The 16566-nt window shown below is 38.5% G+C and overlaps 1 protein-coding gene and 1 non-coding gene across 4 annotated transcripts in view; both read right to left on the bottom strand.

The window, feature by feature from the left end:
• The window catches only part of stk3 (serine/threonine kinase 3 (STE20 homolog, yeast)), a 232900-nt gene that overhangs the window by 135173 nt on the left and 81161 nt on the right, over window positions 1-16566 (bottom strand). The gene's annotated exons all lie outside the window — the stretch shown is intronic.
• Window positions 9915-9986, bottom strand: trnat-cgu. The gene has a single exon. It is a non-coding gene; the product is annotated as a tRNA-Thr (tRNA).

Below are 16566 nucleotides of genomic sequence, written 5' to 3'. Positions count from 1 at the left end.
ATATTATTATTATTTGCATTTACATAATAATACTGTGGTCAGAGCTCCAGGCTGACCACAGAGCAAGATAGGCAGCAAAACTCCAATACTGTGTTTGAACTGCTCTCAAAAAAGGCAAAATGATAATAAGCCTGTTACTCCAGCATAAAATAAAGCTGTTTTGATCTTGTATTAATAGTAGCTTATATCAATAGTCTGAAATGCTGTACTCTGTCCAGCGCCTTGGGACATCCTCCCGACATGAAAGGCGCTAACAATATAAAACAAAACAAATGACAGTTATGTAGCGTCTTGAACATTAGGACGACATCTCAAAGCGCTTTTAAAGAAAAGCAAATACTGGAGAGAAACAGTAGCTTGCTCTAACTTTAGAGGAAGCTCATAAAAATGCAGCTGCAACATTATGCAGCGTCGAGTTGCAATATTTAACTTGTAATCGTTTGGTTGTTTCAATGTTATTAACACTCTTTACGGCCTTGTAAAATATGAGCAGGATAAGAAGTAAAGTTGCCTCTATCAGCTCCCAATTAATCCTTGCACTGCAAGTTTCTTCGGGAGGAAGGAGAAAGGGTCAATTTTATTTAATCCAGTTCTTTAAATCTTTTGTTCTTAGTATCTGTTGTAAATTAAATGCATAAAACCAGTATGCTCTTCAATGTTAGCTAAAGGGTTAAGTGTGTTTCTCGTTGACCCTTCACCCCTACTCCATAAATATACTGTAGGTACTCTTGATCAGGAGCCAGCATTGTGGAAAAATAAGCCTATGAGTTTACAAAACGGTGGAGTTTCTCCAAGAAGCAAGGGCTATCATCAACATTCTCTCCCCCCCCCCCCCCCCCCCATCCCCTCCACCCCCAACTTATGTTCATACAAAATATACTTTGCAACGTGGCTCTTTTCTTTCCAGAAGTTCCAGTGACTAGACTACTGTGTGAAACGGCTTCAAAGTAGGCACCAAGTAATAATAATAATAATATTATTATAATTTGATATAGTGCCTTATTACATCATTGAGAATCTTAAAGCGCTTCATAGAATATACTGTAAAGTCAATTGATTGTACATTTTTTGGGCAAAACACATCAGCCAATTGTGCATAGCAGTGTCCCACACAGTCATCCCAAACTTAATCTTATGACACTTATGACATTCTGGCATTGGCCTTCCTTGACATGACATTTCTATGGCACAAAACTTATACATACAGTCCCCCAAAACTCAGAAGCTAACATGTTCCACATAGTGTTCTACCCTGATAATCCTCAATTCTGTTTCTATCCAAATATTTATCCAGTTCCTTTTTGAAGATCATTCAATACAGGATTAACTATTTAGCTTGGGGTATACTCATTACTCTGCAGGAATACATGTTTCTTAACTCAAGTCTTGATTCAAGTTTTTTAATTTTGCATGTCACAATTATTCATTCACAATATGCATTTCTTTTTATGTAATAAACCCAAGACCTCTTCTCTTTTCAATTTTCTTGTTCAGTTGGATATTATTCAATACCCCATGATTCCCTGTTGAGATCCCATCATCATTCGAAAGGAGAAGGGAACTCCTGATATTCTGATCTACAATCCTCCAACGTATATTATCATTGACTGTTTATGGTGGCTGTTTATCATACTTGGATGGAGGTAAGTAGGGTCTGGCTGGGGATGAGCTGGCTCCAAGTTGTTGTGATTGGCAATTTTTAAAAAATCAAATCAACCCTCTGAGCGGTCTCAGTCATCCGGTTCCTGTGCCAGGCAGGACTGCCGTACTTCAGGGCACTGCTCATGATAACCAGACAGCCTGTTTAGCAATAGAACATGGAGGGGCAGACCAATCTCTGGGGGCAGAGATTCTTAGGAAGAGGAGGGAGGGGGAGAAGCGGAGGTGGCCACAGATGCGTTCATAGAGGTAGTATTTGAGGCGAGAGATAATCATAAGCATGTTGATGGTTTTCCGTGTCAGGTACCTAGTTGGCCAAACCAAATTACTGACATTATGTTAGACTACAAAAATAATCACAACACTAGACAGTAATTACTTGTGAAATACTTTGAGGCATTTCAACAATGATAAAATGCTATAAAAATGCAAGTTCTTTCATTTTTCTTTACTCCAGTGAAAACTACTCCAGTAGCTATGATATGAATCCCTCTTCATAAAGCCCTAAATCTCACAATTGTTTGTTTTCTATGAACTCTTTCCAATGCATTAATCTTCTTTCAAGGTTGGGTGACCAAACTGTACATGATATTCCTGATTGGGCCTCAGCAATGATTTATACAAACGAGAATAACTTGCTCTAATTTATAGATGATGTATCTCAATATATAATATCCTTGTCTGAATGCTGTTTATAGCAATTTGTCACTTAGTCTCCCAGAAGGTCCAAGAAATCCCATCTGAAAGCAAGGGATTCTGCACATTTTCAGCTCGTAAACTAACACTAGAAATATTAAAAGTACTATTATAAAAAGAACTCAAATTTAAATATTAACTGCGAACCATATGTTCAAAACAATTTACCCACTTCCTTTTTTTTGTTCGCAAGATAAATTTTACTTTCCTGTACCTAAACTGCCCGATACTACATTTTAATGGGGATTTTTGGGGAAAACACAAGTCTTTAAAGCTTGGACTTGCTTTTATTTTTCCTTCCAGCTCCCTTAATCCAATTTGGAATTGAAATGAAGTGTTTTCAAAAAAGATTTTCGACTGGGTGAAATATAGCTTTAAGAAAGATCGACTTGTCAACTAATCAAAAATTCAAATTCTAATGGGTGAAATGCAGTCAGGTCTATTTTGATTGCTTGTAAAACTGTCTCAAAACAGGAAACATTGGCCAGAAACTCACAGCTCTTCAATGAGTGAATTCAGCAACGGCTCAAAGGGCACATTGTTTTATCGATGCAGTAAAGAGTTTAAAATAGTAAGCTTTCCTCTCGGTGGTATCAGCTGATATCTACTGATTGTCAGCTTTGCGTCACTACTTGAAAATGATGCATTCATCTGGGTGGCGATGGGGTATGGGTTAGTTCCTACATGACCCCTGTAAACTAACACCATAACAGGGAGCATCTTCCGAATGAAGTGGTGGCCAAACGTTTTGGTCGGCCAACCAAATACATTTTTCTTGACTGAATATTTCTTGATTTATGGACATACCATAAATATTGCTACTCAGCAGCTACTGGAAACAAAATATTGATTTAACACAGATTTACCTAGACTGGTGGAAATGTTCGGCGGGCCACTTCTTGACGCTCCCGGGGGCCACTTTTGGAGGGCAGACCATGGGGTTGGCCTCCACTGTCTGAATGGAACAATGACAAGCTTACCAGTTTCCCTTATAGCTTAAGTGTGTTAGCTTGGCGTAGTGTTAGCGCTCTCGTCTCGGAGTCAGAAGGTTGTGGGTTCAAATCCCATGTTGGGACTTGAACTCACATGGTCTAGGAAGACACTCAAATGCAGTGCTGTGGATGGGCTGCATTCTCAGAGATACTGTACTTCGGATGAGACATTAAACCAAGGTCCCGTCCACCTATTCAGGAGGATGTTAAAGATCTCACGGCACTATACCAAAAGAGAAGGGAGTTTCTCCCGGTGTCCAGGCCAACAATTCCCAACTAAAATCGGTTATTCGTTTCATGGCTGCTTGTGGAATATTGCTTTGCCCAATTCGGTTGCAGTGTTCACCTACAAAAATACAGACATTCCATTCTCACAGTAAAATACTGTGAAGCGCTTTGAGACGTCCTTCCGTCTTGATAAGGCGCTATACCAAATGCAAGGATTATTATAAATGGGAAACTGTATAGGTTTAGAAGGTTCATTTCCAGCTGTATCTAATTCACATGTTGTGGTCCCTAATGCCCTGGATTCTGCCAATTTCTATCTGTGTTGTCCAGGTATAGCAAAGCATGTTGCATTTCCTCACCATGCAGTTCCCCTCATCCTGGGGAGAGATAGCACACTCCACAACAGAAACTCTGCTCTTGCAAGTATCCTGATGGTGTTTTGTTCTCAGGTTATTTTAAACTTTGCTAACTTGAGATTTGCAGTAATTTGCAGGAATTTCACAAATAGAAGTTGCAATTAACATAAAAAATTTTGTTTGCAAATATCACAGATTAGAACCCAATCTAAGATAATACGAAAGGGCCTCAAACAATTGTCCCAAAGAAGACAACAGCACTTTTTAGGTGAAGTGTCAATGAAACTCATTTTGTTTAACAAATTAAAAAGGCATTACTGCCAGCAACTACATATTTTATAAGTGTTTTGTGATTTCAGTAGTTCAACAACTGGAATAGACATTGGACAATGCAAATATTCACCTATCTGAGCAAGATTCAACTCGATTCCCACCTAAAGAAAATAAACAACAACAAATTACATTTGTATAGTGCCTTTCAGGTCAGGAGGACGTCCCATGAAACTGGACAGTTAGGGGATTGGATCGAAGCTGGAGGTTGGAATCTGGAGGGTAGGAGGGTGACAAGGGTGCAGTCGAAGAAGAGGGTCTTGAGACCAGCCTTGAAGGAGGAAAAGTTTGAAATCTATCAAAGTTAATATCATGCTGGGTTTCTATTGGATAATGATAATCACCGCATCTAAAATGCGGGATAATACGGCGTGCTTACAAGCCTTAAGCCAGAGATTTTATCTCCACAATGTAAATATTGTACCAAACTGCAACCAAATCTAAAGGAAACTGCATTGCCTCTCTCAGTTAAATATTTAAATGATCTTCTTATACGTTATTGTGGCTGATAATTTATGAGCAAAGGTCTTTAAACGATGGTGTGAAGAATGTTGGTATTTTTATGCTGAATATTCAACTTGTTCAAAACCATTTACTCAATGTACTCAATAACACGAAGTTTATTTTGATTTCTTTTGGCAAAAAAGTCAACAAGATCACCGGTAAACTGGCAATCCTCCAAAGCAAAACCAACAGAAGGGTCTGGTCTAAATACTGGTAGCAACCTTTTAATCACTACTGTTGTTAGAAATTTAATTAACAGATTTGTTTACCTATTAACTACTGTAAACCGGAATCTTTGGACTAAAAAACCTTTGAACGTTAGGTCCACAAGAAGCTGTAAACATGCCGTAGTTCTCATAAACCCTTGTCATCCACATCCATTCACCCAAACAGCTCACAAATCTAGCCCTCGATTCACTGCAGTTTATCTTATCTACACACACACACAGGGATACACAAATAATCATGTTAACATCATATCACAGTGGGCAAACAGTTTTGTTGCAGGTGCTGTATTTTTGTAAAATTATGGTAAAGTTATGGTTCGTTAACAAACTTGTAACCATAAAAAAGTTATCTTAATCTTTAGGCGAACAAGTAGCAGGGTGTTGAAGTTGAAGGCCATAGAAAGTTATTATATGATGAGAATTTCCATTGGATTAGTTTATGAACTTTTCTTTTAAAAAAAGGTGTAATAAAATGTTACTTCAGGTCAGAAAACTGAGGTACTCTGAAAAGATCTTTAAAAGAATGATTAAACTTTGTACGGTTTGGGGCAATAAAAGAGCAATGAAACACCGCCATAAAATCGAACAGTATAACTTTACAGATTTATCAGCTATTATTTCATTTAATTATTTTGGCAGAATTTTTCCACAATAATGTATTTATTTAAATACAACTTGCATTTATATAGCGTCCCTCACATAGGGTAGTGTCCTTGAGGAGTTTCTTCCACAAATACAGTCAATCCACTTCACAATACATTCTGTGAAGTGCTTTGAGATGCCTCAACAACAACAGCTTGCCTTTATGTAGAGCAACTCACGCAGGGTAGTGTCCCAGAGTGCTATCAACGTTCAATGAGACATACTAATGTCTTGTCCTGTCTCAACGACATGGTAAGGCATTATTTCAAATGCAAGGCTTATTCTTATATAAATATTTTATAAGTGATGGAAAGATTTTTTTTAAAAGAATTTTTTTTTGAAGTACAAGCCTTGCTTTATTTGCGAATGAACATTGAAGATACTGCTTAAATCTGACTGCACATCTCCAGTTGATAATGAGATTGGTTCTTAAATCTAAGCCCCATTTGAAAAAAAGTTAACCCTTTATAAACTGATACAAGTGTATTTATCTTCACATGTCATCCCAGCTGAAGCAAGCATATTTCTGGTTCTGTATTAACTAGAGTTTCCGGAGCTGTTACTGATACACCTTCTTAACCACCCGTTTATATTAGAAGATCTCTGAGCTACTGAGAGCTCATATTTTCATGCCAAATTCAGGGATGATTCCAATGTAAAGAAATTGCCCTTGCACAAATATAGTGGTGTTTCTGTTGTCCTGATATCCAGCCATATTTAAGGTTAAACATTAATTCAGATTTGAAGTAAAACTGGTAATAAATATGAAATAAAAGTTAATTTAATAATAATACTTGCATTTGGTACGCGTTATGTCGTCACAAAGCGCTTCATAGAATACACTCTAAAGTGGATTTACTGTGTATTTTGTGAGCAAACAATCATTTTGGGCTAGAAATTTAGTTCTGCTAAATGTAGTTAGGGATTGTTTCAATTATTAAAAGGAATTAGTATTTGCAATGCTCATACAAATCATTTGTATAACTGTCCGTAATTAAATATAAGCCCTGTAATGCTGTCATCTTGAAATCAATAATAGCCTCAATTAGCACATATCAGACTCCAGAGAAGTGAACTCTTATGATTCTGCAATTGTAGGTCGAACAAGACGTACAAATCCAAGGCTGTGAACTCCATCAACAGTGAGCGATGAAGTTCTTTCCTTGCTTTTTGTCAAAAACGTTGATCGTTTTAGAACAAAATCTTCTAGCCTTTGGCTGGCTGGAGAATGGGGGGGAGGGGGAGAGGTTTCCTCATTGCAGTAAGGAAAGTGTCTGTCCTACTTCACATATCATGTAAAATAATGTCACAGAAGAAATATATCCTGTTAATTTTTATTTATTATTAAACTAGATTGGATCACAAAAATATTATTCCACCCATAGTGTTTTTCGCATGGTGCAGGTTGATGAGACCCAAAGTTTGGGGACCCTAAGCTGTGTGTTGGAGTACTGCTGGAGTTCAACCCGCTAAAACTGCATAGCTTGTTATTCCAAGCACTATGTAGCAGGCTTCCTGCTTGTGCAGCTAGGAACACGTTACCTGCGTGAGGGGGTGCTATATAAATGCAAATTGGAGTTGTTGTGTGGGATCAATGTTTAACTCTGCAGTTACCCAACATGAGCTAAAACACTTAAATCCAGTTGCCTCTTTTTTTTTAAAATAGGGGGAGAGATAAGAATGCAGCAAATTTTACTTTCTCACACATAGAATAAAAGCAGCACCCCATAATATATCTGTATTATTCAGCTCCAAGTAAATGGTCTATAGTGCTTCTGCTACCACATACAGCAGCAGACTTTTGAAAGTTGAAGTAGAAACAGTTGCTTTTTCTTTCAGGTAGTTTGCAATATTTGTGACCAACACAGTGTAAGTTCTTACCTCAAGGTTCACATGCACAAGTCAGTGGCCCTCCAATAAAATCTGTGTAATGATGTTATTTGAGTCTCTGGGAAACCAGATTGCAGAAATTTATTTAAGTGTCAATCAGTCCGGTTTGTCCAAAGTTCGCCAGCAGGCACGGTACCAATAAAGATCTACATTAATTTGATCCAGTCCCTACACTGACAATTGGAGCCTTACACAATTGAAAACCAGATTATACAACAGCACTGCCCTTCAGTTCCAATACATTGCGAGAGTTGCGCTTCAGTAACGTTATTCCAATACAAATTCCAATACAAGATTTGAATGAGGAAAGTATATTGGTTAGAGAATTGTATGTTCCTTTTTCAAAGAGTGTTACGGGATCTTTAACATTCACCTGAACTACCAAAACAAGGGCAGAAAGGATGTCATCCAAAGGACAGGGCCTCTAACAGTACTCCACTTCCCTCAGTAATACCTACCCAGGTTATGAGTTAGTCCTGGTGTGAGGTTTGAATACACAACCTGACCCAACGATGAGAGCAATAACTAATACCATATCTGTCTGCTCAATCAGTGAAAAGCAGAATAAGTCTGAGGAGCCAGTGGTTATAATACAATATTGCTACCAACACTGCTGCCTCCAGGGACTAAAAAAAAAGTTCCACGTGAAAACAAAGCACATGACATAATTTACATTACTGTATTGCTTCAAAAGTTAAGGCTACCATCAGTGCTGCTTGTACTTGATTTGGTAAAGGGAAAAACCAAAGGGTATTCCTTTTCTACAATAATAATAATAATTCTTGGATTTGTTAAAGTGCTTTTCATGTCAGGAAGACGCCCAAAGCACCTCACAGGATTTTACTCTAAAGTGGAGTGACTGGATTTTTGAACATAGAAGCCAATTTGTACACAACAACATCCCACAAAACAACCATGAAGCAAATGACCAATTTTATTTATTTGTAGAAATTTATGCTCAATAAAAAGTCAACCGCATCGGCGCTCAACGAAGACATGATCTCACTTCTCTCAAACTCATTTGTAAAACTGTCCTCTGAGACTGACGTTAATTATTAACAAAGAAACATATAAATAACTGCTACAGTATTCAAACAGAAAAAACATCAATATTGTACTACAGCCAATCAGCAAGGAACATCATTCCAGCACAGCTTTTACTCCTCCGCCCTTTGCTGTGTATGTCATCAAGCAAACCAGACAAAAAATAGATAAACAACATGCAAGTGGAATCAAAAATAAAGATCAGAAGACAATTATTCAAGCTAACAATATTCTACTTCGGAGCCAAACACATGTACTGCTCGAGCCAACAGGTCATTAAGGCACAGCCTATTTTCGTTATTCAGTGGCAGAAATTGGAAAAAAAAGGTTTTATTGCTGAATGCCCAAATCATTTTCCTTCAGAAAACCCTTAGAGAATAATATTAGGCAAGTGAAGCAATCTTTGATTGGTGAGGAATGCCTCAGTGCCCCAAGATTACTGATCTATGGACTTCTTCCCAGGATTACACTTGCCTTATACACTTGCCAAAATAGGTTCGAGCTGGAGAATTGGCTCAAACAGTAATTTAGATATTTTCTCAGGTAATACTTTCTCATTACAAACAATGTCAGCATTCCCATCATTCAAAAAATGAAACACCCGGTACACAGAAGATGAAATGATGACTAGAAGACGTGTTATTTCACTGATAGGACAGAACCGAGAAATTCCACAATATGATGCAGATTTTTAGTAAAAAGGCAAACTAAGCTGCAACCCAAAATCTCTAATTCTGATGAATGGCTATTTCTGAAACGTGAAACTTAATTTTCTTTTCAAGGTGCTCTTTGACCGGCTATGGATCTCTGCCATTTCTGCTTTAGTTGCACTCCAAACCTCCATTTACAAAGAAACTTTCAAGATTATACAATGGACCAATTCTACAATGCTTATTTTCTGGGCTTTAAATTTCTTTTCATGTTTCTACTGCAACTTGAACTACATCTCACACTATCTTGGCTCTTTATCCCACCACAACAACAACAACAAATTATATTTGTATAACGCCTTTCACGTCAGGAGGATACCCCAAGGCACTGGTCACATTTTGAAAACTGCACATTACAGCAATCCATGATGATAATATTAATACTAATCCTACATTTGATATAGTGCCGTCTCAAAGTGCTTCACAGAATATACTGGAAAGTGAATTGATTGTATATTTTGTGGGCGAAACAACTACACACAGCAGTGTCCCACAAACAGTCGTAGATTGAAGTGACTAATTTTTTTAAGGAATTATTACCCCCGTAAAAGTGATCCGCCAATTGACTAACATCCGGGTTCCTACTTACTGCTAAGTAAACAGAGGCGTGTAGAGTAAGGAAATTTGCCCAGCATTTCGCCCTGCTGGGAATCGAACCCAGGTCTCTTGCTTACGGGGCGAGTGCTCTCACCACTGAGCTACAGGACACCACACGTTGTTAAACCAAAAGTCACTATTCGAAAAGAGGGTTCCCCCCGTGCCTAGGCAATAATCCCACAAATTAAAAAAGTGGTCGCTCAGTTCATTGTTGTTGGTTGCTGTGCCCAAATTATATAACAATTAATGTTATTGCAGTTCTGGTTTATTTAGTTGCTTTTTCATCTTCAAATTGTCTTAGCTATATGCAGGCTGGTAACAAAGCATTTCCATTCTACTTTGGAATAACAATAGTTGAGGCCCTCTAATTGTGCTCACACCAGAATGAAAGGGTACCAGACTCACTTGTGCTGATTATACATAAATGGAACCTTTTTAAAAGGTGTGTGAAATTACATGATATTGAACCACATTTGTATATGATCCATCAATAACTTTTTTTAATGATTTGCTGGTTCATGGAAGAGCAGCTGTGACTGTTAAATTAACCCTCTCCTGAAAAATTTGGATGAAAGAACTGTTGGACGACAAGGAACACATTCATTATATTAACTGATAGAAGTAAATGTTTAATGAAGTATTTTTGATGAAATGCAGTTACTGTTACTGTGAAGCGCTCTGAGACGCCGTCTGGCGTGGAGGGCGCTGTATAAATCCAAGTTGTTGTTGTTGTTAAAGATATGGAAGTGGAGCATTATTGAATGAGAGAAATAAATCACAACCTATTTGTAATGAATAAATGCCAAATTAATTGTCCAAAGCCCAGTTAATACAGTAGTATAGTTTAGATAACTGCTATCAAAAGTAAAAGGAAGAAACAGAATTAATCAGAAATGTACAAATAAACTTGATTAACTTTTCATTTGCTACAGAAATCATGTACAATTTGATACATAGAGGGAGTTTTACTGCTTAGATTGCAATTCACATGGTGAGTAGCTAACATTAGCAAAGCAATAAATCATACTTCTGCCAGTTAATCAGATATCACAAATAGATTGCCAAGGTTTTATATGGAAAAAGCAGTTTGCAAGCAATATGGCCTGAATTTAATCATGCGTGGTTCAATACTTAACAATTTCTGGTTGGAAGTGCTGGCACCAGTTAACAGCTTCATAAGGCATTTGAATACCACAACCTAACAGTCATCTGCTAATCAGATTCCTGAGTCATTTGCTGATGCCTCATGTCCTCCACTTTTCGCCCTTTTTCGCCCTAAAATCTTGCTATATCTCTGATCTTTTGCTACTCTGCTCACCCCCTCTACTCAGTCAACTCTGGCCTACTGTGGCTCCTCCATCGGCGCCCAAGGCCTCAAACATTGCACCTCTGGAACTCCCTCTCTCTACCCTCCTCCCCCTATAATAGTCCCATTTAAAGAGTGAAATCAGGAAGCATTTTTCACTCAAAGGGTGATAGAAATCTCTCCCCCTACCTACCTGCCCGTACCCTCCGTTCCTCTGGCTCCGGTCTGCTCCACGTCCCCCGCCCCAACCGCCCTACCATCGGTGGTCGGGCCTTCAGCCTCTCAGCCCCCAGGCTCTGGAACTCCATCCCCCAGTGCCTTCGCCGCTTCCTCCCTTTCCTCCTTCAAGGCCGGTCTCAAAACCTTTCTCTTTGACCGTGCCTTCAGCTCCCCTCTCGACTCTCTTCCCCCTCCTCGCTCCCTCCCTTCCCTCCCCTCACCCTGACCATTTCCCCCCTCCTTGCTCCCTCCCTTCCCTCCCCTCACCCTGACCATTTCCCCCTCCTCGCTCCCTCCCTTCCCTCCCCTCACCCTGACCATTTCCCCCCTGCTCGGGTCATGACCCAACTGTGCAGCGCCTTGGGACGTCCTCCTGACGTGAAAGGCGCTTTATAAATGGAATCTTGTTGTTGTTGTTGTTGTTGTAATGCTCTTCCCCAAAAGTCCGTGGACGCTGGATCCATCCATACCTTCAAGGGTGAGGTTGATAGATTTTTGGTAGGTCAGGGTTTTAAGGGATATGGGGAGAAAGAGGGAAATTGGAATTGAAAGGATTAGTTGAGGTACAGATCAGCCACGATCTAATTAAATAGCGGAACAGGATCGAAGGGCTGAACGGCCTCCTCCTGTTCCTATCTCTGTCTTTAATCCCACCATAAAACCTACCTCTTCAATCACAACTACGGTCATCTCCCCCTATTCCTTGCTTGACATCATTGTGAAGTGCTCCGAGACGTTATTCTGAGTGACGGTGCTTAAATAAATGCAAGTTGTTGTTGATGTTGATATCATGGCAATAATGGAGGTCATGGGGAAGAAAGCAGTTTCATTGAAACAAACCACAGACAGTATGAAGGATTACGCAAACAATATGGGATTGAGTTAAACAGATCTGTAAAATACATACATCATAACCGTAACCCATGTTATGATGCCTTTCTCAACAGTCTTCTTTGCTTTCAAGTTAAAAGATATTTTCCCGATATGAAAGGCACTGTATAAATGTAAATATTATGTACAAGTTGGTTCAACTACTTACTATACACTGAAATGCCCAGTTTTAAAATAATCCTGTTTATCAAAAGACATAACTATACAATTCACTCTAGAGAGTTCATACTAAATAGAAGAGACTTATAAGGTCATTAATATTGGATAGCAATAACGCACTGTTGTGCCGAATTATGATGGTAGAGTGGAAAACTGAGAGTTGACCTTCAATCTCATCCATCAGGCTATCCTTAGGGAAGGTAGAGCCCATACCTACTCGTTACTACTTGTGTACGTTTTGCAACGATTTATCAATGATGAAAAATAAACACAGCTAGGATTCATATTTTCAACAGTAAATCCTGACAAGCAGGCTTATTTTCAAAAGAGAATGGTTTTGATCATACGGAGAGAGCTGGGGAAATTTGCATCAGATTTTTTTTATGTGCGTTAGCCAAATACAAATGCAAGCACAAGCCTGTATTTGTTCCAAGTCAGAAAGATCATTAATGTAATGGTAAGAAATTAGCAGCGACCGTACTAAGATAGTATCAACTTGCATACCCTCATGACCACAACCCCTTAGTTTGGAAAGCAACATATCCCCCATCACTGTCTGAACAATAAAGCTTTAATGGAGTCCTGCCTGTAGCTTATTGATTAGAGGTCCTCAAGTGAGAGGATCCGGGTTTGATTCCCGGGCAGGGTGAAATCTTAGGTTATGTTTCCTTACTCTACACGACTCTGTTTACCTAGCAGTAAGTAAGAACCCGTTTGTAGTCGATTGGCAGATAACTTTCTGGGGATAATAATTCCGTCAAAATAAATAGTAATAATTTGGTCACTCAATACACGACTGTCTGTGGGACACTGCTGCGCACAATTGGCTGCTGCGTTTCGCCCACAAAATATAGTCAATTCACTGTAGAATATATTCTGTGAAGCACTTTGAGACGTCTCAATGATGTGATAAGACGCTATTTCAAATGCAAGGATTATTATTATTAATAAAGATTGAATCTCTGTTGCAAAGGTTTATTAATTTATTACTCCCAGAATGTCTCAGATCCTCATTAGTCACCAAGGAGTTTTCGAAGAATGAGACTAGTACTTGTGGAGCCCAATTCTTAATAGTTTATTCAGTTATCATTGGTGATAATTTATTAGTTGACTGTTACTGGTAATAAAACTGAAGCCACTAAAGATGCTTCTATTCTTCTATCCACAAGATCAGTATCCACCAGGTAGCAATATACTGTAAGTAGGAAAAGAGAAATGTCTTTGGTGTCTTATGAATTCACATACCTCTGCCACCTGTTGTATTGTACACAACACATCTGCTTGCTTTGCTCAGGGAATTGCAGTCCCAGCTCAGTGGAATGCATGGAAAGTCATGTAATAAAGATTCTTTGCTACTGATCCCAATTATCAAATCTGTTTCTGTTCCAGTCCTTGTACTGGTGTTCACTATTCAGCAGTCAGCCATGAGCTTTGGCCTCCTGAGATTAAAACCAGCATTTTAGACCCACCTTAATTTATAGTTCCATCTAACCTCTTCACCCACCAACAAGTAAATACAGTACTTAAAGTGATCATACCATCAGTAGCAATGTTGCTTAATAAGGTATCGATTGAACAAAACGCTTCCAGAAACCGTTTACCACAATTGAGCAGCAAATTATTGACCAATTCTACCTCATTTGGAGATGATAAATTAACTGCTTCAAACTGTAACAATTTCCTGTAATCCATGGAAAAAAATTGCAGAACAAAATAGTGCATTAATCACACAACGCCAAAATAAAATCTGAGAAAATGTTCAGCTTTTTACGCAATTTACTCTAACCACAAAAGCAAAGTCATATTGTTCATTTCACTCTGTAATTGAATTTGAAGTAAAGGTTCTGTGCGCTGCCCTGCTCGCTTTGATCAGCAAGTCTCCCTCCCTTTGACAGACTGTAATAAACATGGGCTGTCCAAAGTCAACAAACCGCATTTAAAGTGTCATTAAAAAATGCATATCACACCAAAATGGTGAGGTGAGCCAAATTTAGAACAAACATAGCCCACTCATTCCTAAATTTTTATAGTAAAACATCTTGATTTAAAAAGCACAATCCACACTTTTAGGAATATAGCAAGGCATAAAATCATTAGAACATAGTTCATAGCAATGTTCACAAGAGATGACAAGAAATCTCCAAACAATGAAATAAGAGGAAGTACAAATTATGCACTGAGACCATTCTCCTCCGTATTCAGTTTCAGTTTATCATACAGAACAATCTGTCCAACCCTCTCCCTTTCCTGTATAAGACCATAGCTATGCAGGGCTCTATTTGTGTTGCAATTAAGCTAATTCAATGCAGGACGTTCAGTTTGTTCTCAATAACATAGAACAGATGATAGTAGTTGACTAAGCATATACATGTTAGCAATATAAACCTATACTTGCTATCTGGTAGGTCAAATCGCTCACAGTAACTATCAGCTAACCAGTCGTCAATGAGAAGATACCCAAGTCACGTTTATAGGACGTTGTGGACTTTTAGCATATCAATATTTCTCTCATTCTTTTGCAATATTTCTCTTTCTTTTACTCTATGAAAGTGTTATAATTTAATGAAACTAAAGGGTATACAAGTCTTACTTTGGAGTTCTGCAAGATTTCAGCTATAAAATCTTAATTCTAATAATTTTCTTATTTATACAAAATTGTCGAATGCCAGTGTTTTCAAAATTACAGTACATTTCACCAGTCCATTCTTATATATAGTATTTTACCTGTCAGATCCTCACCAGCACAGCCGTTTTTTTTTAATTAAACTCGCCAACCGATGGGTCGAAAGTTGTTAATTAGCCATTAGTGTTTTTTGTGGAAAACAATCTTCTCCACCCACAGAATCTTGGAAGTCTTCAACTCTGCTGCAATGTTCTACAGCAGTGTTTCTAACATTTTGATACTAGGGATTGTTTCAATTTCTTCTTAAAATGTGATGGACCATCAATAAATGACCGTGTGTCAGCCTGGTTAATAATCTGCAACTTGTGGAGGGAAGAGTTGGGGAGTTGGGAGGTTCGGCAAGCAGGAAGTTAGCGTAGTCAAGCCTGGACGTAATAAAAGCATGAATGAGGATTTAAGCAATCTGAGGAGAAAGATAGTGGTAGTGCAGAGATGGGGGAAGGCATAACTGGTAATGGCATGAATGTGGGGTTTAAAAGACATTTGAGGGTCAAACAAATCAACAGTGTTCTGTACTGGCTTACTGAGGTGGAGAGTGGATCCATGAACAGTGATACTGCCATCCCAAGGTGAGGAGATGATGACGGGAGGCAAGCAGGAGAGCCTCAGTCTTGTCTACATTCAATTGTAGGAAATTGACTCTCATCCAGGACTTCATGTCTGACAGACAATCCGTCAGGGCAGCAGTAATCCTGGAGTCGAGGGTGGAGGCAGAGAGGTAGAGTTGAGTATCATCCACTCGCATGTGGAAGTTAACCTTGTGACTATGGATGCTAAAACCGAGCGGGAACATGTAAATATTAAAAGGGGGAGGACCAAGGACAGAGCCCGGGGGAACACCACATGTGACAATGAGAGGGCTAGAAGAGAAGCCATTGTCCTAACGACATGAAAGACTCTGTACTGAATGTAGAATTATTATTAATAAACATTATTGTTTATTATTAATTATTTACTATCAATAATTATTATTTTATTATTATTGTCCACTAGAATAAGAAAAGACCTCTGTCTTAACAATTCCCATGAAAGATGATGGCTCTGACAATTCAGCACTTCAACTGGATTACTGCTTCTCTTAGAAAGCGTCTTGAGGCGTCCTCCCAACATGAAAGGCGCTATATAAATGGAATTTCTTGTTGTTGTTAATGTCTTAATATCAAGCAAAAATAGTAGAACGCATTATATTGTATGAATCTTTTAAAAACATATGCAGGTAGAAGAAACATTCTTTATATAATGATTTAAATATGCCTCGAGTGCTAACTGCATATCTACAAATGTAAAGATTGTAAAGTCCTATCATTGTCCATATTAAATGAGATGCCTTCATTTATCGAGCACAGCAAGATAGGAGTGAACCTCAGTACCAAGCTGAAAGTATGGACATCTATCAAAAAAAATGGATCTTCTTGCATGGTGTTCAGGACTCC

This window comes from Callorhinchus milii, unplaced genomic scaffold (genome assembly GCF_018977255.1).
Source record: "Callorhinchus milii isolate IMCB2004 unplaced genomic scaffold, IMCB_Cmil_1.0 Scaffold2, whole genome shotgun sequence".
Taxonomy (NCBI): domain Eukaryota; kingdom Metazoa; phylum Chordata; class Chondrichthyes; order Chimaeriformes; family Callorhinchidae; genus Callorhinchus; species Callorhinchus milii.
Note: the sequence above shows the minus strand (reverse complement) of the source record. Positions and strands in the feature narration are given on the sequence as shown.